Here is a 25,724-nt window from a genome sequence, read left to right on the forward strand (position 1 = left end):
CTGCTCCTCCCCCACTCAAGTGTTCCTTTTATTATAATGAGCCTCAGGATAACTCCATGTCCTGATTCTAATCACCAGCAGGGAATGATGGGAGTTGGAAAGAAAAATGGAAAGAGGTGCACATTTTCTTTTGTTCTGTTTTTCCCATCCTACAGGAAAGTACTAGCTGTGTAAGAAACATATCCCTGAGCCTTAGGCAGGGAAGAGGTAAATGGAATGAAGTCACCCTAAGTCAGGTAGGAGTGATAACCACGGACCTCTGATTGGAAGGAAAAAGTTGGGAAATCTTGAAAGTTGCCCTTTTGTTATGTGCCAAGCAGTTGTAGCTTCAGGACTATCAACAGAGCTACAAATATGTGACTTTTCTAAAGGTTTCTAAATCTGCCACAACTCTGTTTAGGAAGTATTGACAGCAGTAGGAGGCAATGGCTAATATGTTTAGAAACAAACTATAGCAGCAGAAGAGAGACAGGGTTCCCAAACCAAAGAGAGAAATCTGTGTGCCCAATAGTGGATTGACAAAGGACTTCGTGGACCAAGGAAAGAAATTCGTGGTTTGAGTTGGGAACTGTGGCAATCCAGAGTAGAGAAATGAGAAAAAGAGCTGGTACTGGGAATCAGGTAGTCTGTGTAGATCCAGGAGCCCCAAATTCCTTTCTTCTATGTTTGTGGTCTGGGAATGGGGAGAAAAGTGCTATAAGTCTAGGATGACTACATAGGTCCCTGAGGAAGGTGATGTATATAGGAATGCTGGATTGGCTCCCTCCTGGACACCTCAAATCTTTTCACCAATGTGGACTCCTATCAGGAGTAGTATTATGAGTCAGAAGGACTACATAGTTTCCTGGAGAAATAAGAGAATGACCAAAAGAGCAGTTACTTTACTTTCTCTCAATGTCAGGGTGGGGTAGGGAGAGACATTGAGTAATACTGTAAGTCTTGAGCAATGTATAGGTTACTACATGAGGTACAAGTTTCCACAGAAGGAAGGTGATCTGTCTTCAATAATTATGGCCTTGGATGTCAGTCTTCTTGTTGTTTCTGCCGGGTTTAGTGAAATGAGTCCTATATCAGAAACTTTATTAGCCTTAGTACTAAGCCTAGAAGCAAAATTAGTCTAATTTTGATGTTCTTAGAGTAAAGAAACCCTGGTTATGGGTATAAATCAAAGGGCATTGTTTTTGAGAAGTCTTCGAGATTAAACATGATCTTTGTGAGTGCACAGATGTATTTCTATGGTGATCTAGGTCACAGGTTACATAGTTGTCTGTGTTTCTGTCTTGTCCCCCATCAAGACTGCAACTGTCATGGGGTGGCTAGGTGGTGCAGTGAATAGAGCACTGACCCTGGAGTCAGGAGGACCTGAATTCAAATCCCACCTCAGAAATGAGTAGGGAACGCTCAAAGGGTTAATTAGGAATCATTCAGCAATGTAATTCCTTTTATCTGATAAATTGTAAGCAGCTAATGACTTCTCTTCAAAAACTGACCAAAAAAATCTCTGTACAGTATTTTCATGTTCAATTGTCCTTTGGTCTCAAAATGTTAGGTCCACATTTATACCCTAAAAAACTGTTGACTCTAAGATTAGATTAAGCAATGACTGATGAGGGTTGAAATTTAGAGGTGAAGATATCAACCTTTCATATGTAAATATTTTTATTTCTTTAAATCTTGGTCAAACTTTTCGCTGTAAGATTATTAAGTAACAATTAGCTAATACTCATATTTGTTCTTTGGTCATTTATTTTAATGCAAAAAGCATAATGAATTACAGTTGTGTTATATAACTTTTGCCTGAACCATCCATGCATAGGAATACTGTACAACTCCCCTTGGAATTCCCTCTACTGGCCCTCACCCAGAACCATTCTCCTTCCACCTTATGGCATCCAACAGTCCAATCTTTCAAAACCAAGCACATAAAAGTAATGGGAAGTGTGACCTCAGAAGCTCCTTCCTAATTAATCACTATTTAGACTTTTTACTGTGCTTTTAGGAGACAATATTCTGGCAAAGATGCTCCCCCCCACGCCCTTTTCTCCAGCTCATTAAGCAACATAGATGTAAAGATCAACAGGATATAGAGAGAGGGGATTTGGATTCAAATCCTGACTCTATAACTTGCGAGCCATGTAAACATGGGATAAAAGTCATATCTTCTTTCTAGGGTCTAGTCTTGTCAACTATACAATGAGGAATTTGGACTAGAATGTCCATGATCTATACAATCTCTTTTAGCTCCAAATCTATGGCATCTTATGAAATTGTAACACTGAAATTGGCAGCTATCTCCTGCTGGAAAGTTTTGTTCTCATTGGAATGCTATATTTGGGTTAATACCAATGGGATCTGAGATTTTGAGTTGGGCATCTTTTAACATTACCCCCACAACCTTCTTCAGACAGAAAAATTATGCTACAAAGAGGTATGGTCCCTTATCCCTGTTTATATAAATGGAAAACCAGAGGTTCAAAATTAAGCCCTTTTCCCAAGTTATGCTGCCAGACAGTTAGTTAGACACACAGGTCAGAAACTCCACCCAAATTAAGATAACAAATACTAATAGCAAGAGCTTCTTATCTGCCAGACATCATGCTAGTAGGCACTGGGGGTAAAAAGAGAAAAAAAATGAAAAAGCTTCTACCTTCAAGGAGCTTACGTTCTACTGTGGAGATGCAACGTGTTAACAGACACATGGACAACCACAAGGTAGTCTAAGGGGGCAGAGAGCAAGAATAATTGGGGGGGGCAACAGGGAAGACTTCACTTAATGGCACCTAAGCTGAGCTGGCCGGGACCCAGAGACACTAAGATAGTGAGAGAATGGTACAAGATGTCCCAAAAGTCTCATTGCACTAAGACTTTTGGAACACCCTGTATAGGCCAAGAAGTGGGGATGAGTGGAAGATAAGTTTGTGCAAAAGCTGGGAGATGGAACATCAAGGTTAAGGAATACCTAGTATGTCTACGACTGGAGACAGAGTGAACAAAAGGAAATAATATGAACTGTTCCGAAAGATAAATAGGAGTCAGGTGGTGCAAAGCTTTAAGGGTCCAACTGAGGAGATGATATTTTATCATAGAGTCACTGAATAATAATAACAATAATTAACACTGACATAACATTTACTATGTGCCAGGAACTGTGCTGAGCACTTTTTACAAATATCTCTTTGATCCCCACAACAACCCTTGACAGGTGCAATTATTATTCCCATTTTACAGGTGAGGAGACTAAGAGCAGTTAAGTGACTTGCCTAGGGTCACACAGCTAGTAAGTGTTGGAAGTCACATTTGAACTCAGGTCTTCCTGACTTTAGGTTCAATGCTCTATCCACTTGTCTTAGTGATAAAGTGAAGCTTGGGGAGATTTACCTGAATTTACACAAAGTTAATTAGTAGAATCAGGAAAACAATATAGATAATAACTGTAATAGTATAAATGAGATCAGTGACAATCACAAAAATGGAATGCTGTGTAGTGAAATTGATGACTTTTTTCTAGGAATTTGCCTGTGAGAGATCTAGAAGGCTTGAGCTTAGGGATCTTTCTTTACCACATAGATTCTGTTTCTTTTATAGATAACAATAACGGTAGAGTGTACATTGGTTTAATCATTACCTATAAAATAAGCACATGAAATGAACTTTCTTATAAAGAGGTCCCTCTGTCCCAGTTTTTCCTCTAGACTCTTATAATGGGTGTAGAGGGTGGGAAGGGGCAGCTAGATAACCTAGGATTTACCGAACTCAGTCACTTCATGTTTCCCTGACAACAAGAAAGAGTAACCTTTCTAGTCATAGACTTGAATTATAATGAAAGAGTCTGAGAAGTGAGATTTTCCTTTAGAATAATGGCAAGATATTGGGGTTTCCCAACATGATAGAATGTGGAGTGACTTTAGGTTATTTATGTGTGCCCATTTCCTCAGAATGACTCTCGATAAATAGTCTCTCTCCCCACCACAATCCATGCCAGGTTGCCCCAATCATCTTATCCCCCTCAGACCATTCCTGAGGGTTCTATTAATTGAGCCTTCGGATCATCCTCCTCAGTTACTAACAAGGTCTTTGGCCAGGTGCATGGTCACTTGCAAAGGTGTTCAAGGAGTTTCTTCCTTTATTTCTGAGATTCCAAATCACTTCAATGAATGTGACTTTACCTCCCATAGAGGATACATCTGAGTCAGCTGAAGAGATGCAAAGACAGGCTTAGCAAGCATCAGAAGAACCCACGGTTGTCCAGAATAGAGCATGGAGTAATAATGGGAGCCCTGAATGGGAAACCCAGGTTCATCTAATCCTAACTTTTCAATAGTGACTAGGATAAGTCATTCTACCTTTCTAGGGCTAAGTTTTCTCATGTATAAAATCAGGATTTTGTTGTTGTTCATTCATGTCTGTCCTTCATGACCCCATTTGGGGTTTTCTTAACAAAGATGCTGGAGTGTATTGCCATTTCCTTCTCCAGTTCATTTTACAGATGAAGAACAGAGACAAACAGGGTTAAGTGACTTTCCCAGGGCCACACAGCTAGGAAGTATCTGAGCCTGGATATTGAACTCAGTAAAATGAATCTTCCTGATTCCAGGCCCAGCACTCTATCTACTGCACCACATAGCTGCCCCCTATAAAAGAGAGAACTTAGAGTAAATAAATTCTGAGGTCCTTTACTTTAATACTATTTGTATAAGGAAGGACCTTTGGTTGACAGACACCATAGCTAGCGCTATTCTACCAATAGTTTACCTCTGGGGATTGCAATTTTTTTTTTAGCCCTAGAAACTAAGCAAAGTGAATTATTCACTTGGAAAGATTAAAAGCACACCCAAATTGCAGCCACCTCAGTTTACAAAAGCAATCTAGATGGCTGGGCAGTCATACTGTATGTAATACTCCTAAGTTACTTGGAGTAATACCAATGTAAATTCCCTAGTGTTGATCCACCTTTAACTTCTGTAAGAGAAAAGGGGAGCGAAGGAAAGGCCAAACCAAATTAAAACAGGGGCCAGTGAACTCCAGAAAACGTGTTCTTCGTTTCTCATGGGGCAGGTGTACCCCAGATAGGAAAGCCACCAGGGAAAGAGCTAGATGTTTCAGTGGCCCCAAAGGAGCTTTAAAAGTGGAATTCCCCCTTCGGTTCCCGGTCTGAGCAAGGTTGCACCTTATGTAAGATTCTGGCAGGCAGAGGGCTGGGGCGGAAGCGGGTTTCCAAAACCGTGTAATCATCTTTGATTTCTCTATTTGTTCAGCCGCCTTCATGTGGCGGGGGAGGGAGAGGAGGAGGGAGGAGGAAGGAGGAGGAAAGATTCCGACACACTGAAGTCTTCTGTTTCTCTTGACAGAATAAACAGCCCATAAAATAATCCCCAAAGCGGATAAACTGCCACAGCAACTTCCAGACAGATTATCGTCTTTTGTGTTGCTGGGAGAGGGGAGGGAGCAGACTGAGGAGACCATTGGATGACCTGCCGCTGGGTCCACGCGGAGCGTGAATAGGCTGCGTGGGTTTCTGGTAGTCTTTGCTGCAAGGGCTGTGAAAACCTCTCCAGATTCTATAGTTATAACTGACATTTTAGTGTCTTAAGGTTTGCAAAGTACTCTAGATATTGTCTGTTATCCCGTGGCTCATTGCTACTTGGAGTAAGGAAGACCTGAGTTCAAATCCTAGCTCAGATATATACTACGGTAGGTGTCTGCTTCTGGGCTAGTCACTTAACCTCTTTCGCCCTCAATTTCTTTATCTATAAAAAGGGGATAATAATACCCACCTCGTTGGGTTGTTGTGAGTATCAAATACATTACGTATGCAAGCCCTTTGCAGACCTTAAAGTTACTGTATGAATGCTGGCTAGTATTATCTCATTAGGCCTGAGGATCAACCCTATGAGGAACAACGCGTTGAGAAACAAACTACAAGTGTTGCTAGCATTGTTTTACGGATGGGAGAGCTGGTCTAGGGAAATGAAGTGGCTTGAACAAAGCGCACACCGCTGGGCTAACAATCCCATCTTTCCGGATTCCAGATGATGCCTTATCTCCCGCATGACGGGCAGACTCGGATGCCCTCACTTGCCAGCTGTGCCCCCACAATCTTCCACAAAACCTCCAAGGTTTTGTTTTAATTTTAATAGAACTGGCAGGTGAATCAGTTTGTGGGACCTCACTGTCCCAGAGCAGGGTGCTGATCCCCTTGAAATTGTTCCAGTTAGAACGGTCAGTTTACAAAACAGTCTGCCTCCCGGGCCTTGCCAGGGAGGGGTTTCCTCCGCCCACCTGTTGCCTGGCACTAATCTAGTCTCTCCTGATTTACCAGCTTGCTCCTGGTCTCATCTGGGCCATACACATCTTTATCTCTCCTTCAGTTCCTAGCTTCATAATAAGCTCTTAATAAATACTTGTTGAATTTAATTGATACTGGATACATAGGTTGTCCAAAAATTTGAACCTTAAATCAATCTTCAACAATTCAAGTAAAATATAGTTGTTTAATATCACCTAAATCATCATAGGAACATAGACTCACAGCTGAAATGCACCTCAAGAGTCATCTAATTCAACCTCACTTGACAGAAGATGGAACTAAAGCCTAAGAGGATTAAGTGACTTACCCAAGTTAAGTACCAGAATTCAAACCCAGGTCTTCCGAATCTAAATCTGGTATTATTTTCACCATAACATGTTTGTCTTTCAATGTTAACATCCATGTGCTAGTGTTAGAGGAGATACCAAGATAAATAAAACACATCTTTGTCCTCAAGGAAAAAGCGGAGAAGCTAAGATGTGTGCACAGAAAAATCTGAAATGAATTCAAATCAGTACCTACAGAGTATTTTGAGACCAGAGAGGGGGAGGTTACTTCTGTTTGTTTGCTCATTACACTCAGTCTCATCACCCAATATACCCATTCTCTTGACTTTAAGACCCTAGTCTGGTACTCATGGAATGATAAAAAACCTAAAGAATGGTCTCAGTCTCACTGGGCTGATTTTCCATGGAGGATTAATGGAATTTATGGGAGTCACACATGATGAAAAGTAGATAGATTGCAATCAGTGGGAGGAGTATCTACATCACTGTTGCAAGCAATTTGAAAATCCATACCCTGTCAAATCCTTTCCAGTTCTAGAAGTATAGATAAGTGTCTACAGAAATCCCTCTGTCTTCTTTTGCTTCCAGTCTGAAAGCCAGGAAGAGCTAGGTGAAAGTCCTGAATTTGATACTTTCTCTTTGTGCCCGTGGGCAAGGTGACTTAATCTCTCAATGCTTGCTCTAGACTGTTGGCATCAAATGCAAATTGAAAGAAATGCCTACAGCAACACATTGACTTAGAAAGCCACAAATTAACATCATCTATGTTGTATTGTATTTTTACCTATTTTGTTAAACATTTCCCAATGACATGTTAATCTGGTTCCCCAGAGTGAGTTTTGTGGGCTACTAGTTTGACACCTCTGCTGTAGGATTGTAAATTGCAGAGAAAGTGCCCACCTGCATAGATAAGAGGGAGTTTCTTCACCCAGGAGATAAGAGATAAAGTGACTTGCCCAAGGTCGAACAGCTAGTAGTCTCTGAGGCAGGGCTGGAACTGAGGTCTTGCTGACAACTTTGGGTCCAGGACTCTACCAACTATACCAACTAGCTGCTTGTCCAGGCAACAAAAATTACTTGTCCAGGACATAAGAACCTAGAGAGGTGATTCAGAATGCATTGGTAGTTGATGGAAAGGAGTGTAAGACACCCCCAACACTTACCTCCATTGCTGATAAGTAGAAACCCTCCTCACAGGCTCCTGTTCAAAAGGAATTAGCCACAAAGCTGTTATCTAATTAAAATGCATTTGCCTTTGTCAACTCTAATAAATGTTCGCTGGCAGGGAGGGTTCAGTAGACAGCAATAAGCAGGTGTGAGACTGAAGTGATAGAAATTACTCATATGTATATAATGCTTTCCTCACAACAACCCAGTGAAGCAGAGGATGAAGATAATATGATTTTACAGATAAGGAAATTGAGGCTTAGCTAGACTAAGTGACTTGGATCCTTTCCAGTTCTAAAATCCTTAGAGACCATTTCCTTTGACATCCCCACCGACCAAACTCCACTTTAAAAATGAAACTGAGTCCCAGAGAGGTGAAAACAATTTGCCTAAGATCCTGCGTGTAGTGAGAGGCAAAAGCAGAATTTGAAGCTCCAGGAGTGATGCTTTTCCCCCCAAGACTATACTACAGTGATGAAAAAGAAGTGCTCTGTCCAGGGCTTCTTCTAGTTCTCGTTGCTCAGTGACACAGGTCTGGACACTGCTCTTGCCTTGGGGCAATTAGTTCACTTTCCCGTAACTGAGTAACTAGCTTGTCTTTGAGCAAACTCATGCCTGCTAACTTGTAATAAAGAATGTCAGTGTGTCGATAATAATAGCTAACTTTTATTTAGTGCTTACTATGATCCAAGCCCTGTGCTAAGTACTTTACAATTATTATCTATTGATTTGCCACATAGAATTAGATTGCTCCAGACACCTCTAATCAAGTCAAGAGGTATTTATTAAGCACCTACTAAATGCCCAGCATGATATTAGGTTCTTTGTTGTTGTGTCTGACTCTTTGTGACCCCATTTGGGATTTTCTTGGCCAAAGAAACTGGAGTAGTTTGCCATTTCCTTCTCCAGCTCATTTTACAGGTGAGGAAACTGAGGCAAAAAGGGTTAAATGACTTGACCAGGGTCACCCAAATAGTAAGGGTCTGAGGCCAGAAAGATGATGACACCAAGCCTAATATACATCTATTGCACCACCTAACCAGATATACAAAAGAAATAGGAAATAGTTAAATTAGGGAAACAAAACTACATACATGAAATGTCTCAATAATAATAGCACAAGGAAGTAGAGAATCAAGTACAAGACTGTGTTCATAAGATCCTGTGTTTATGTCGCTCTTGGAAGCTTACCCAGTGATTTCCTTGCTCGAGTGCTATGAGATAGTCAATATAAGTATCATCTATACTGTATAGATGAGGAAACTGAGGCTAGAGAAATTAACAGGCTTCTCCACATTTGCATAACAAGTATGTATCAAAGGCAGGACTTAAACCCTTGGCTCCTAGTACACTACGCTTTCTACTAAACCACACTTCAACCAGAACTACTACTACTATTATTATGACTATGATATCGCAATATTAGTGAAATGTCATAATTATTATATTATTAATATAATATATCATATATTAGGTAGCTATGTGGTTTAGTGGATAGAGCACTGGGCCTGGAGTCAGGAAGACCTAAGTTGAAGTTTGCCCTCAGAGAGCTTCTAGCTGTTTGACTTTGTGCAAGTCACTTATCCTCTGTCTTAATCCACTGGGGAAGGAAATGGTGACCCATTCCAGTATCTTTGTCAAGAAAAACCCAAAGGGGTCACAAAGAGTTATACATTACTGAACAACAAAATGTGATATATTTATATATTGTTATGTGTTATGTTATGTTATGTTATGTTATGTTATGTTATGTTATGTTATGTCATGTCATGTTGTATGGTGTCATGTTGGGTCGTGTCATGTCATATACTACTACTATCACTATTACTACTTTGTAGAGGTTTAAGAAAGGATATCCCTTTTCTGGAGTATAGGTCTATGACAACTCTTATTTGAAAGCAGCTAGCATATCCCCTAAGACTTCTCTTCACCGGAGTAAGCATAACCATTCTTTCTTATGACATGGTATCTAATTTCCTCATCACCATGGTCATGCTCCCTGGATCCATTCTAGCTTGTCAATACCCTACTTAAAATGAAATGTGATGTCATCACATAGTAACTGCTTTATAAATTGCTTGTTCATTGATTGATTGACTGATTGGCTGGAGGTGAACTCAGTGAACAGTCTAGTTCTGATCTGACCAAAGCAAATATCTCTTGGCTGGCCTATGTTATTTTTACCCCAAAGCAATCACTACTTGCTTAATCCTGGCTTAATTCACCTGTCTAAGAGCTACATTCCTGGTGTCCCTCCTGTGACTTGGTTTTAACTAAAGCTCCCTTAGGATAAATCCATCCAAAGGAAGATGCCTTAGGTTAATATGCATGGCCACTACTCTGAACTTAAACTTGCACTTGAATGAATTCTTGAAAACTGTCAGAATGCTGCTATCATCACTACTTTGTATATATGGCCCTAGTGTTGAATTAATAGGACCCAAACCGAGAGTTTAAAGTCAACAACTCCTTTAATAAAAATGCCTTGTGTTGTATTTGAAGATCAAGGCTGTTTATAATCTGCCTCTGCCTCTCTCCCTCCTTCCCAAACTGGCTTTAAATGAACTGTTTCTAATGAGCCATCATTTGGTCACAGTACAAACACAAATATCCTTATCTTGAAGCAGCAGTATAACTAACAAATCAACAAACATGGGTGTCCCATTTGAGATAGTGAGGTGACTCAGTGGACAGAGCATTGGATTTGGAGTCAGGAAGACCTCAGTTCAAATCCTACCTCAGTATCTTACTAGCTGTGTGACCTTGGCCAAGTCACTTAATCTCAGTTTCCTCATCTGTAAATTGGGGGTATTAATGGCACCAACCTCCCAAGGTTGCTGTGGAAACAAAATGAGATAATATTCATAATACACTTTGCAAACCTTACAATGCTATATAAACATTAGCTTTCTGGGCCAGGTTTTCAAGCACAGAACAGGTATGAACTCATAAATAAAACATTTCAAAATGGCAGTCTGTCTTCTAGTCCTGTCTAGATAATATTTTTTATGGGATGTTGTCCAAGGCATGAATAACTATAGTCACTACATTTCTCCTCCTGGACTGAACAGGAATTAATAGAAAGGTTAATAGTAGGATTCAAGATTTCCCTCTTTTTCTTTAAGACCCTTCTCAATATACATTCTTAGCAAGAAACTGACCCCAAACAACCTTGGGCAGAGCCACGAGGGAAAGAAGGGGGAGGGTGTGTAAGTCTGTTTTCCCAGTTCAAAACAAAAGCTAGAGAAAACAAACTCCTCCCTATTCCACACTCCCACAAATGAAAGGAGGAGAAAAACAATTCAAAGACAAATAAAATACTTTGTGTACACTGGAACCTCTCTATAAAAGTTTCTCAGTCCATGCTGTGAGATTGGCTTACCCTAAAGTCCTCTGGTACTTCAATAAGCAAATCTCCTTGGCTGGTGTCCACCCCAAGAATGTCTTTACCAGGGGTTATTAACCTGAGTTCTGTGGATAGATTTAATAGAGTCTGAGAACTTGGATGGGAGAAAATGCATCATTATTTAAGTATAACTGGTTTCCTTTATATTCCTCTGTGTTTTACTTTATGCAAGTTAAAAGCCTTATTCTGAGAAGGGGCCCTTAGACTTTACGAGACTGCCAAAGAGGTCCGTGATAAAACAAGGTTAAGAATCTCTGTCTCACGCCAAAGATTGTTCTGTGAGAAGAGGGTTATAATGAAGTAGCAGTATATTTGAATACCATTTATGCTCTTAAGTTCAGTTGTTGAATTTCTCTCATTTCTTCCTTCCCAAGAGCAATATAGGACCATAGGATTTAGAGCTAAAAAGAACCTTGGTCCAAGTTTCTCACTTTACAGATTAGGAAACTGAGACTCAGAGAGGAATAATGACATATGCAAGGTCATGCATTTAGTAGGTAACAGCATCGGAATTCTAAACCAAGTCTTTTGAATCCAAACTGATAAACTGGCTAGTGTCTGGAAGAAAGGAAGCAGGATGATAAAGGATCTTGAGATTATGCTATATAATTGGTGGAAGGAACTGGGGACATTTAGCCTGCAGAAGAGATGATTTAGGGAAAGCATGATAGTTTTCTTCAAGTTTTTTAATAGTCAATCAATCAACAAGCATTTTATTAAGCTCTTGCTATCTGCCAGTGATGTTGCTAAGTCCAGGAGATAGAAAGAAAGGGAAAAACATGATTCCTACCCACTAAAAGCTCACATTTTAATGGAGAAAGCAATATGAAAAAAAGGTTCATACAAGGTAAGTCCTGTGTAAGTGAAAGGCAACTTTCAGAAGGAAGGCATTAGCAGTTGGGGAGAGGGCCGGGATGAGAAAAAGTCTCCTGCAGGAATAACTGTCATACACAAGAGAGATAGTTTTGTTGAGGTTTTTGTTTGTTTGGTTGTTTTCCTGCTGGCCTGGTAACATTAGGAGCAATAGATAATAGTTGCAAAGAGGAAGATTTAAGCTTGATGTCAACAAAGACTTCCCAACAAGTATAATTTTCTAAAAATGAAATGGGTCACCTTGGCAGGTGGTGGATTCCTAGAGTAGGGGATCTCTAAGCAAAGTCTCTATAATAGTTTGTCAGTGATAAGACATAGAGGTTTCTTGTTGAGTACAGGTTGAATGGTCTCTGGGATTCCCCATAACATGGAGATTTTATGGTTCTATGATCCCATGAAATAATCAAAGACTTTTCACCCATACACAAGCATCCAACAACAAAAATTCCAATTAAGAAATCTAGGTGGAGAAGAGGGAGGCAAGGGAAGAAGAGTGAAAACAGGGAAGGAACACTCCTCCTCTAAAAGGAAGAATGGGCAAGAGTGTTAGGGAATTTAGAGAATGGAAATGAGGGCACTTCGGAGCTAGTCTCTCAGACAAAAGTGGATTTGGTTTGTTCTGCGATTAGAACCAGATTTTATCAATAATGTGTAGCTTTTTATATGACCAGATCAAACCAGCCCCTTTCTACTTGCCATAGAGTGACACTAACCAATGTATTCTTTCCAGGGAGCCCTATTCTGCAAAGGGCACAAACAAAACAAGGCATACTGGTCCAAGTCTGAATGGCAAGGTTCCAGGAGGCATGCCAACTCACACAGCTAGGTGACAGAGAGTGGTTAAACAGTGTCTTATATTGGGGGAAAGTAGACTAAACTAGAAATCAGGAGACATGAATTCGAATTCTAGATCTGCCATTGATTGGATGTATGACTGAAAAAAGTTGCTTCATGTCTAAGCCTCAGTCACTCTTCCATGAAATGAAAGGCTATGATTGGATGGTCTTTAAAATCCATTTCAACTCTGTCATTACAGGAGGCTGAAACTAATGGTAAGGAGCTCCCTAGGTCACACAGACCTTGCAAGTTATTCTACCTAGGGAGTACACTACTATTACTATGCTAGTAGAGTATCTCTAAACATTAATAGCATAACCAATAAAACAGTCTGACTCACCAACGTCACATGTGCCCATACTATATTTCTAGCGGGGATGCTTAAGGTAGGGTTCCACAAGGCTAAGTTGAGTGAGATTCCCAGGGTTGATTGACCTTCCTTCCTCCATCCCCTCTACTGGGGAATGAAGTGGGAAGTCATTCAGAGAGATTTCTTTGAAGAAGAATCAAGCCATTTCTGTTGATGTCAGGGAGTTGGTATAGGGGATTGATAAATTCAGAGATTTATGGAAATGACCTATTAGAAACCTTCCATAGCTCTTACAGGAGACCATCAACATTTCTGAACCATGGATGGTCATTTCTCTGGAAGGGAATTGCTCAATGAAAGTTGCCTGTCTTGTCAGTGAGGAAATCAAAAGATGATCTGGAAAGGCTGGAAGTCCTGAGGCTAGAAATTAAAAGAATCACTTCAATTAGATTGTGAAATCAAGGTCTGAAACCTATCCTGAGAACTTCTTGGGAGCTGTTCACATTCCAGTCATTAAGTGGTCACCTTGCCCCAAAGGATCATATTCTCGGTGGTAACATGACTCAGCTCTCACGGCAGGGTGGTATTCTGGAGACCTGAATTTCAGAATCAGCTACTAATGGAGAGTGTTTTGTGTGACTGCCCCATTCTAGATGGGGGTAGAGGGAGGGAGGAACTTTCCTGAAATTCAAAAAGACTGTACTCTGTCTTCCAGCCCTAATTCAGGAGTTCAGCAAGGACTGGATTTGTACAGAGTCCATCATGCTGCAAAAATCTTCCCTGTTTCAGTCTCTATCTCTGTCCATCTCTGTCTCTGTCTCTCTCTCTCTCTCTCTGTATTTTCTTTCATAGCATGATTTATATGGAAATGTATTTTGCATGATGATGCATGTGTAACCTGTATCAAATTGCCTTCTCAATGGGAAGGACAGGGAGGGAGAGAATTTGGAACTCAAATTTTGAAAAAAAGAATGTTAAAATTGTTTTTTCTGTGTAATTGAGAAAAATATTAAAAAATAAAAATATTGATAAAAACTAAATAAATAAAATATTAAAATTACAAGCCAAAACCTTCCCTGTTTGGGGGAGCAAAAAAAGGGCAGTTGAGAAATCCCAGGACAGGCAGAGGTCAGCTACATGGGGTAACAAGTCCATATCAAGAAATGAGCAAACAAGTCAATGAGAAAGAAGAAGCTAGAGGCAGGGCTTGGTATCTGAAACATCTACAGAGTTAGGAAATCTGAGGAAAGAGATCATGGGAGGAGGAGCCCAGAGTGCAAGGGCTCAGTGCTGCCTCAGCTCAGTGCTAACTTGAAACAAAGGCTCAGGTTAGATGAATAGAAAGTATTCAATTTGTCACCCTCAAGAGCTCCATCCAACAAATGTGAATTTTAAACCCAGGTCTTGCTGAGGCAGGGGCCTATCCCTCCTGGCTTACACAACTTTTCCTATACTGAGGTTTTTATTCTCCTGAACTCCTATGGAATCTGTGGGACAGTAAATGATGTCTCTGGTGTTCAAAGATGTTCCTAATCTGCCCCACCTCCCACTCTTCTAGTCTTCTTATATCTTATGCCACCCCACGCTCCCCTCCATCTCCTGGCTCCCATGGCTTCCATACTCTCTCTATAGGAAGCCTTTCCTAATCTTCCTTAATTCTAGTGCTTTCCCCTCTGTTGATTATTTCCTATTATCACACCTGTAGCTTGTTTGGACTAGTTGTTTTTCCTATTAGACCGTGAGTTCCCTTTCTTTGTACGATGAGCACATAGTAGGTGCTTCATAAAAATTTACTGATTGACAACGAATTGTACAGGTTTTTAGGGAGGGGAAAATTGAGCTGATTCAAATCCACCTTGTCCACAACTGTAGCATATAAATAATGCAGCTCTACTCCTCCCCATTTCCCCCAACATGCCTTGGAGTTTGCCCTTTCTCTATCAGCTAGGGTGTTTGTCTGACTGATCCCTCTTCCACATGCTTTTTCTGGTTAGGAGGGGTGAGGGGGTGTCATAAGATGGGTGAGGAGTGAGAATTCTAGATGCCAACCATCTAATAGAAAAACCTACATCCTGGTCCCACGAGGGTAGGGGCTATTCCATTTCTGTCTTTGCATCCCTAGCCTTTTGTACTGGGACCAGCACATAGTAGGAGCTCCATAAATGTTTGTTGGTTGACTGGTTGATAGTAATGTTCATCATCTCAAAACTCATCCTCTGCCCAATCCTATTAGCCCTAGATTATTTGGAGGGTCTTTTTTAGAAATGTAAGATCATTTAAATGAGGGTCTAGTTTTTTTTTTTTTTAGTACCTTGATTTTTATGATTAGTAGAAGACACAAGCACTTATGCATTAAGTAATTAGCGCAGGAATAGCATACAAACAATTCCCTGCACATCTGGCATCCAAAGTCCTGCTGTTACACAAACACACATGGATCTTTCCCCATGTCCTTCTATTTCCAAAAACAAGATCTTCAGCTTTCCCTCCCAGTCTTTCACTCTGGCAGCTGCCTTATCCTGAGGTCCCTTTCCATGGCGCAAACAACCCATAGATGTGGGTTTTTGGTGGCCATTAATAATGCCATTCCTATTCCAATCATGCAGATTCATCTTGTTGATTGCACTGTCAAAGGACCGTTTTGTCCTTGGCAGGCCTGGGAAGTTCTAGAGGCTCCTTCACACTGGGACTACGTGTGGGAAGACAGCAACTATTTGGTTTGGTACTGAGTTGGAGGAAGGGGAAGGAGGGGTTGCCATGTCAGAGGGCTGAGCAAAGGGACCTGGAGGTCATTCTGAAATGTGCCCTTGTTGAACTTATTGCTCCCCCCACCACTTTAGCTTCCTCTGGTTTGATTGGATTTCCACGTGAATGAGTGAAGAGAAGGAAGTGTTTTTGAGTTATACTGGACTTTTATGCCTTCCTTTCTTTAAAAATTGGATGAGAAACTTCCACCCTTTCAACCTTTCTCACTCACTGATGAAACAGATTGCTGTTAATGGGGGGTTTGGGCACTGCCAATTTAAAATTTAGAGTGGCTCATCTGTGTTCTAATGAAGTGCCCTGAATGCAAGAGTTGGAAACAAACAAACACCCATTCACAATATCCCATTCTTGGCCAAATACCCCCTACCCCAGATAACCCTTATCTCCTCTAAAGTCAGTGTGACTTGGGCCAGTATCAGGTGATTTACTGAATTATATAAACACTCTTACCCCCATAAGCTCCTACCCCACCACTACCACCTTTAAAGAGTGTCAGGTCAGCCACGGCAAGGTAAAATGTTAACCTGATTGTTTTTACTCAATTAACACACAATATAAATTGGTAGAGAGAAGCAAAAAGGACTATGATGGGTCTACAGAATTGGCCCAAGAGTTCTCCTGTGCCCCTTCGTGGCTCAATGCAGCCAAGGCAGGAGTAGATGGGATCAGAGAGAGGGTAAGAGGATTTGCTTGATGAGAGTAGACATCATTAGCTGGGGTGAAGTGTGATTAGGAGTTGTATGGATTACACATAGAAGAATTACAGCTGATAATTAGATGCTTTTCCTCTAAACTGTGAGGCAACTGAGCACTCTGGTAGATTTATGGAGTTAGGCAGTCAACACTTAAAGAAGATGAGGTTAAGAAATTAGGAGGCATAGGGGGCTGCTAGGTGGCACAGTGAATAGAGCACCGGCCCTGGAATCAGGAAGACCTGAGCTCAACTGCCTCAGACACTTAACACAAAAACTAGCCATGTAACCTTGGGCAAGTCACTTAACCCCAATTGCCATGCCTTCCTCCTCCAAAAAGCAAAAAAAAAAAAAAAAAGAAAAGAAGAAGAAGAAATTTGGAGGCATAGAGGGTATGGAGGTTGTCTGACACATCCAGACCAGAAATAATACCAGCCTGGATAAGAGCTGTGACTGGAAGAAGAGCCATTATGGACAAGAAGGGACAATTGTGAGAAATAACATAGCAGAAGACTTCTTTAAGACTTGTTAAAAAATTCTGAGGCAGCTGGTGGCACAGCAGATAGAGTTCAAATCCCTTTTATTTGCCTCAGTTTCTCCATCTGTAAAATGAGCTGGAGAAGAAAATGGCAAACCACTCCAGTATCTTTGCCAAGAAAACCCCAAATAGGCTCACAGTGAGTCAGACACTACTGAATGACTGAACAACAGGTCTGCCTGCTTCAAGTCTTTCCTCATTCCAATCCATCCTCCATACAGCCTCCAAAGTGATTTTCCTAAAGCTCAGGTATGACCATGTCACCTTCCTACTCAGTAAACTCTAGTAGCTCCATATCACCTCCAAAATCAAATGCAAAATCCTCTGTTTGGCCTTCAAAGTCCTTCAAAACCTACTCCCTCTCTTTTCCCATCTTCTAACACTTTACACCTTCCGTTGATCCAATGACCTTTTTGCTATTCCATGAACAAAACACTCCATCTCTCAGATATGAGCATTTTCTCTTGTGGTCCCCCATGCCTGAAATGCTCTCTCTCCTCCTTTTCACCTCATGTCTTCCCTGGCTTCCTTCAAGTCCCAATTTAAATTCCTCCTTCTACAGGAAGTCTTTCCCAATCCTTCTTAATTCTAGTGCCTTTCCTTTTTAAATTATTTCTATTTTTTTTCCTTCCTATAGTTTGCACATAGTTGTTCGTATATTGTCTCCCCCAAGAGATTGTAAACTCCTTGAGGGCAGGACTGTCTTTTGTGCCTTTTTGTAGCCCTAGTGTTTAGTACAGTGCCTGGCATATCATGAGTGCTTAATAAATGTTTATTGACAGAGTAACTGACAAGAAGAAATAGTCCCTGCCTTCAAGAAACTTGTATTCAATTGAAGAACAGGAATACAACATACACAGATCTTCAAGTAAATATAATTTGAATACTTAAGTCTCTAAATAAATACAAGGTAATATGAAGAGGAATAAGGCACTGATGTCTATAGGGAGGGAGATGGGGAAAAGCATGATAGAGCCAAGGGCTAAATAACTAGATATTTATAAATATTCAAATATAATTCCTAGATAATCTTTATATATTACTTATCCTACTTAACAAATCACTTTCACTTTGATGTATCCACAATGACTCTTTGGAAGTAGCCTTGGAATCACCAGATGAGATGGTTGATAGTCTGTTTTTCCTTTTTTTTTTTTTTTGTCTTTTTGGAGGGCAATTGGGGTTAAGTGACTTGCCCAAGGTCACACAGCTAGTTTTTGTGTTAAGTGTCTGAGGCCGTATTTGAACTCAGGTCCTCCTGACTCCAGGGCCGGTGCTCTATTCACTGTGCCACCTAGCTGCCCCTGTCTGTTTTTCCTTTGAAGGATCCTTCCATGACCCTTCCTCTCCATTCACACTGTCATTATCCCAGCATAGGTATTTGTAAAGTCCCCCTTGAGTTGAAGAAAGATACTTCCTAGATGGCCTCTGTGCCTCTGGGGTCCCTCTCTTCCAGTCCTACCTACAAATGTATATTTCTAAAATGTAGATTTCAATTTGCCACCGCATTGCTCAGAAACTGTCTATAAAATTGTATTTCCTACCACATTGAGTCTGAGTTCTTTCTAGCTTCCAAGGCCCTCCAAAACTTGAGTTCAAATACCTCACATGTTGGGTGTGTGACTCTAGGCAAGTCACCTAACCTCCATCTGCCTCAGTCTCCTCATCTGCAAAATAGGGACGATAACACCTGCCTCCCAGGTTTGTTGCAAGAATTAAATGAGATAATATTTTTAAAGCACTTTGGAAACCTTAAAGCACTACATAAATGCTGGCTATTATTATTATTATCTATTTCAACTTTCCTATTATTCCCAAATGTAAGTTTGTATCCTCTGTTCCCCCTGAATCTACTTGCTCGATGTTCTATAACCATTCAGAAAAGTAACTGGGGCAGAGAAACTGTAGCTTTGCTCTAGGGTGCTGAAATTTAGAGGTTACTAAATACAGTAATTAAACTTTTAAGAATATGAAACAGTAATATCAAAAATAATTAGTTGAAATAAGAAACTACATGATGGTGGGCTTCCCCCTCCTTATGTCCATACCCTAATTTAGTTTTCCCTGGGCCCATGCCCCTCCTCATCTTCTACCCCACCCCATCCTACCAACTGGTGAGCAGTCTCCCTAACATACTGTGTCTTAGGGGCTCCTTTGGTGGCTCGGGGTCTTTATCACTACCCAATTTAATATTTCTTTAAAAAATAATTTAAAGGTTCCTTCCATGAAGCTTTTCCCCAGATACCAAAATTGCTAGCCACAGCTGTGCAAACATTCCTTGTTCCTTCCCAACTCTATGTACCTTTCTCCATTTTTCTGTTTGAAAAATGTAGTTTTTAATGTATAATAGCAGCCCTGCAAACCTTCTAGAGTTCTTCATGTAATGTTTGGGGTCTCTTTTCCCTTGACATCATGAGGTGTTTTTTTTTTTTATTTTTCCTCAAAATTATTAGAAAGCTTGGTTCTGTCTCTACCCTTTCTGGAAGTGTTTTATCAAAAAACTTGTTCTATATGTGAACAGCATTAAATCAGCAAAGGAAGCTAGGGCAGCTGGGTGATACAATGGATAGCATACTGGGCTTAGTGTAGGAAGGAGCTTAGTTCAAATCCTGCTGTCTATCATTTCCCTCATCTGTGAAATGGGCAATAATAAAAGTGCCTACCTCCCAGGGTTATTATGAGGTTCAAGTGAGTCAACATCAAATGAGGCTACCAGGTGGCACATTGGTTAGTACTGGGTTTGAGTTCAAATCTGGTCTCAGATACTTACTAGCTGTGTGATCCTGGACAAGCCACTTAACCTCCATTTGCCTCAGTTTCTACAACTGTAAAATGGGGAAAGGAAAGCACCTCTTTCCCAGGGTTGTTGTAAGGATCAAATGAAGCAGCTAGTAGATGGTACATTGGATAGAGTGTTGGGCCTGTAGTTAGGAATATTTGAGTTTAGGTCTGGCCTCAGACACTTATTATCTGGGTGATCCCCAGGCAGGTCCCTTAACCTCTGTTTATCCTCACCTCCCAGGGTTGGCATAAGGAGCAAATGAGATATTTGCAAAGTGCTTAGCAATAGTAGGTACTTAATACATACTTATTCCTTGCCTCTTCCTCCATAAGTAAAGCACTTTTCAAATTTTAAAAGGACAATTTATATTATAACTATCGTTATATCATAAAAAAAAAAAGTGTGTTGAATACATTTAATGCAAGGCATAGGTTCTGACTTCAAAATGATTGCAGTCTATATGAATGGATAAGAACACATAAGATGAGAAACTACATTGAAAAACACAAAAGGATGGATAAATATAAAAGTGTAGAGTGTCAGCTACAAATGCTGAAGGAGTTTAGGAAAGAGAAAGATCAGTGGGAGAAGGGCTGTGATACTTGGATTCAGCTTCATCAGGTTTGGGAACTAGAGTTCAGCCTTCAGAGTTGTGTAGGACTTGCATAGGTGAGGGTCAGGGTAAACAAGGATTCATGGAGGAGAAGGACAATATATCTGTGTCATAGTCCCAGTCATAGATCTAGAGGGGAAGTTGAAGGCCCCTCTAGTCCAGCCCTCTCATTTCACAGGCGAGGAACCTGTTCCAGAGGTGAAACAATTTGCTCCAAATCACACAGCGAGTAAGCTGAAGAATTGGGTCTCAAACTCAGATCCCATGGCTCCAGACTCATTACTTGTTCCTACAACTACAACTGGGAAAGCCACTTTCCCCTCAGTGGGTCTCCATTCTTTCCTCTGCAAAATGGTGGAATTGCCAAAGAGGAGAAATGAGAGTGACTCTCCCTTTCTTCTTTGCAGAAGTGGGTGATTCCAGGTGGGGAATGTTGCATATGATGTCAGACTTTGTTGCTATGTTCTTTAGTTTCGCTGAGCTCCCTTTCTATCCCCTGTTTTCTTTTTAAATCTTTATTACAAGAGATATAATCCTCTCAGTGGAGAAGCAAAGATAGATGGGGAAATGAAGGTGATATATAAACAAAAGATGTCAATGGAAAATTTAAAAATAAAATGAATTGGCCACTGCTCGAGTCAGGCTTCGAGGACCCTTCAGATCTAAAATCTTGGGATCCTATGAGATCACATAATCATAGGATCTCAAAGGAACTCCCAGTTCTAAATCATATAATGCTATGGAGTTTATAGATGGGCTTAGAATAATCCACAACTAAAAAGCATGCAGACACCACTGGGGATAGGTGAGGAATGCTTATGTGGGTCATAGAAATCATAGACTCCCTGAGGGCATAAATCATACTATACATTTCTACTGTATTATCTATACCGTCTGGTAGAGTGTTGGCCATATAATAATTGCTTGTTGAATTCAGGCTACTGAGGCTTCATTCATTCCAGATGGAATTTAGAAGCCCTGCAAAGAACCCCAAGGATAGCATAGGATTTAGTAGTTATTTTTTAAAACAAAATACTTGGCATTCTCAAAATATTTTTGGTGTTTGTGGGATCACTAACAGTATCTCTTTTTGTCAATATTATGATGATCCCTGCACTTAGCTAAATGGAGATTTTTGGAGCCTCTGGGAAAGTGACTTTTAATCATTCCATATTAGAATGTTGAAGTCTTGACACTGGTTGTTGGGCTGAGGCCCAGCTTCTTCTCCTGTCACTGCTCAAAGATGAGTCACTTCCCACATAGGCAATGATGGCCCTCAGAGAGGTCAGACTTCAGGTCCTGCCTTAAAGGAATGTTCTAGAATAGTTGTCCCAAGTCTTATCATTTTGTGCATGTGGCATCTAGGATGCCAGGATTCACTAAAAACTTTCCCATTAAATATAGAAGGTAAGCTGGGATGCCTCCTTTCCTGACTATAATTTGAAACAATTCTAGAAATGTTAGCAATAGCACTAAGATGGGAGACAGACATTAATGGAATAAAGATGGGAAACTAGAAGAAAAATTGATCTCCCTTTACTAACAACATGATGGTTTACTTGGAAAAAAACCCAACACACATCTAAAGAATCTATATATAAACAAACTGAGATAATTAATAGTTTCAGCAAGTTAGCAGAATACAAAATCTCTGCCTGCCCCATTAAAAATATTTCTATATAGGAATACAAAATGCAGGATAAAATAATTAAAAGTTCTGTTCAAAATAACTGTAAAATGCATTAAATGTTTGGGAGTCAATCTACAAAGGTATATTCAAAGCCTATAAACATATAATTGCAAATTATCTTTAAATAAAGAAAACTTACATAACTAACAGGTTATTCAGTGCTCATGGCTGGGCCATGCCAAAAGAATAAAAATTGTACTACTATCTAATTTACAGATTTAATTATATGCCAATTCAACTACTAAAGGGAATACCTTATAGAACTGGACAAAAATAAAATTACATAACTCATTTGGAGGAACAAATGATCTAGAATCTCAAGTAACATCATGAGAAAAAATATGATTAAAGAGGTAATAGCACTTCAAAATGAAAAATCATAATAATCAAAACTATCTGGTACTGTTAAGAAGGGGGAAAGTGAATCATTGAAACAGATTAGATAAGAATAAAAAATAATTGACCTCAATAACACAGTGTTTGATGAACCCAAGTATGTATATCACTTGGCTAAGAACTCCCTATCTAACAAGAATTTGAAGAAAAAAAGGGAAGTAGCCAGGAAGCAGTTACATATAGATCAGCATCTTATACAATACACCATAGCTATCTCAAAATGTCTAGGTATCCTGAATATTAAAGGTTACACAAAAATTAGAAGAGAAAGATCAGGCTCTTTTCACAGCTATGGTGAGAAGAAAGAATTCTCAAGCAAATAAAGGACAGAGGCAATCACAAAAGATAAAATAGATATTTTTGACTATATTAAATTGGAAAGCCTTTTCATAAATGAAATCAATACAACAAGAATAATAAGGGAAGTTGTGGGGGAAAAAATCTTTACATAAAATATCTCTGGTAAGATTGAGCTAGTAAGTTAAGATATTTAGAAAGAAATACAAATATATAAGATTAAAAGCCATTTTCCAAAGGATAAGCAGTCAAATAATGTGAATATAAAGTTCTTAAAAGAAATGGAAACAATTATGAGAGTTCTACAAATCACTAAGTATAAGCATAATGCAAATCAAAACAGCTGTGAGATTTCTAACTCATATCTAGGAAATTGGCAAGGATGATAGAAGATGGGAATGGTCAATGTTGGAGGGATTGTGAAGAGACAGGCACACTGATATATTGCTAATAGAACTGTGAAATGATCCTACCATTCTGGAAAGCAATTTGGAATTATGCTAAGAAAGTGAAGAAAATCTATGCATGCTTTGACCCAGAGGTCCCATTTCCAGGCATATACTTCAAGGAAGTCAATAATAAAGAGAAAAGTCCCACATGCAACAAAATACTTATAGTAGCACTTTTTGCAGTAGCAAAGAACTAAAAGCAATGTTACCTATCAATTGAAAATATGGCTGAACAAACTGTGGTATATTCATTTAATAACAGCTAACATTTATTTTTATTGTTGTCCCATCATTTTAGTCATGTCTTACTCTTCATGACTCCATTTGGGGTTTTCTTGGCAAAGATACTACAGTGGTTTGCCATTTCCTTCTCCAGCTCATTTTATAGATAAAGAAATAGAATTAAGTAACTTGTTCAGGGTCACATCGCTAGTAAGTGTCTGAAGTCAGATTTGAACTCAGGAAGATGAGTCTTTTTGATTTCAGACCCAGAACTCTGTCCATTGCACCACCTAGCTGCCCCTACATTTATATAGTTTTTAACTATATACCAGGCACTGTGCTAAACACTATACAATTATTATCTCATTTGATCTTCACAACAATCTTGGGAAGTAGGTGCTGTTATTATCTCTATTTTATAAATGAATAAACTGAGGCAAACAGAAGTTAAGTGACTTGCCTAGGATCATGCAGCTAGTATGTCTTTGAGACTGAATTTGAACTCGGGTTTTCCTGATTCTAGATCCAGCAGTCTATCCACCTTGACAGTGATAAAGGAAAGCACGTAAAGACTTAGCTGCAATATACACAATGATTAAAGACAGTGAAATTGGGAACAAAAACAACAACATGGAATGCTATGAAATAGTAATTACTAATCTTGGTCCGAAAGAAGAGGTTGTGATGGAATATTATTGTGCTATAAGAAATGACAAACAAGATGCTTTCAGAAAAACCTGGGAAGACACATGAACTGATGCAAAGTGAAGTGAGCAGAGTCAGAACAGTGTACACAGTAAAAGTAATATTGTACAATGATGAGCTGTGAATGACTTAGCTATTCTTATCAACACAATGATCTAAGACTATTCTGAAGGACTATCTACCTCCAGAGAAAGAACTGGTGGAGTCTGAATGCAGGTTGAAACATAATTTTTTTTCACTTTATTTTTATTGCTTTTTATTTTACAACATGGCTTAATATGGAAATATGTTTCACATGATTTTATACACATAATTGATATTACATTTCTTGCCTTCTTAATGGGTGAGGGAGAGGTTGGAGAGAGAATGTAGAACTCAAAAAAATTAATGAATGTTAAAAATATATAAATAATGTATTTTTAAAAAATTTATTTAAAAAAATAAAGGAAGCAGTTTGTTTTCAGTCACAACTAGAGTTGTGAATTCTATTCTAAAACCCTTTTTCTCTAAGTTACAGGAAAAGATGAGCAAGAAAATGAACAGTTTCTTATTTCTTTCTTATCTCTTAGCAGGCAAACATGCCCCATTCTAACAAAGGCAGTCTTGGAATGCACCATCCAGTTTTCTTTCATGATGACTCATACTTGGCCCTAGTCAAAGTCTCTAGGCCTTGGGGCAGTTGTGAAGATTTAAAAGTTAATGCTTTAATGAAGGTACTGTTTGGGTCTAGAGTATGATTACTCATCTCATTTAAACCCTATCCCATTTGAGAATGAAAATGCCAAAGGTGAATTCAATGCCAATGGGTGGATCCTATGGCTTGAAAATCAAAACAAGATTTCTTCATCTGTTGTATCCCTTCTTCCACCCACTATGACAAGGTAACTTATCAGTCCTATGGACAATATCCCCTTGAAATAGGGAAAGGAATGACAGAGGTGCTTTGGAGGACAGCAAGCATGACCAACAAACAAGCATAGTCTGTGAAAGAGGATGTTACAAATGACTCTAGTCATATTAGCATTAGCATTGTAACACCTACTTTCTCCAAAGAAAAGGAAAGGCAAAACTGTGTGATAACATGAATGAGTTGGGATTGGGGAAAGGAAAGGACAGACGGGGAGAGAATCCAGTCAGAAGGGAGACTTATACACTCCTTGTTAGCCAGTCAATCAACAAGCATTCATTAAATGCTTACTGGGATATGTCAGGCACTGTGCTAAGTACTGGGGATACAAATACAAAAGAAGGAAAGGAAGAAAGAAAGAAGGTAGGAAGGAAAAAAAAGAAAGAAGGAAGGAAGGAAGGAAGGAAGGAAGGAAGGAAGGAAGGAAGGAAGGAAGGAAGGAAGGAAGGAAGGAAGGAAGGAAGGAAGGAAGGAAGGAAG

The sequence above is a fragment of the Petaurus breviceps genome, unplaced genomic scaffold (genome assembly GCF_028583685.1).
Source record: "Petaurus breviceps papuanus isolate PSGF00001 unplaced genomic scaffold, PetGlider_PUasm1.0 90895, whole genome shotgun sequence".
Classification (NCBI taxonomy): Eukaryota; Metazoa; Chordata; class Mammalia; order Diprotodontia; family Petauridae; genus Petaurus; species Petaurus breviceps.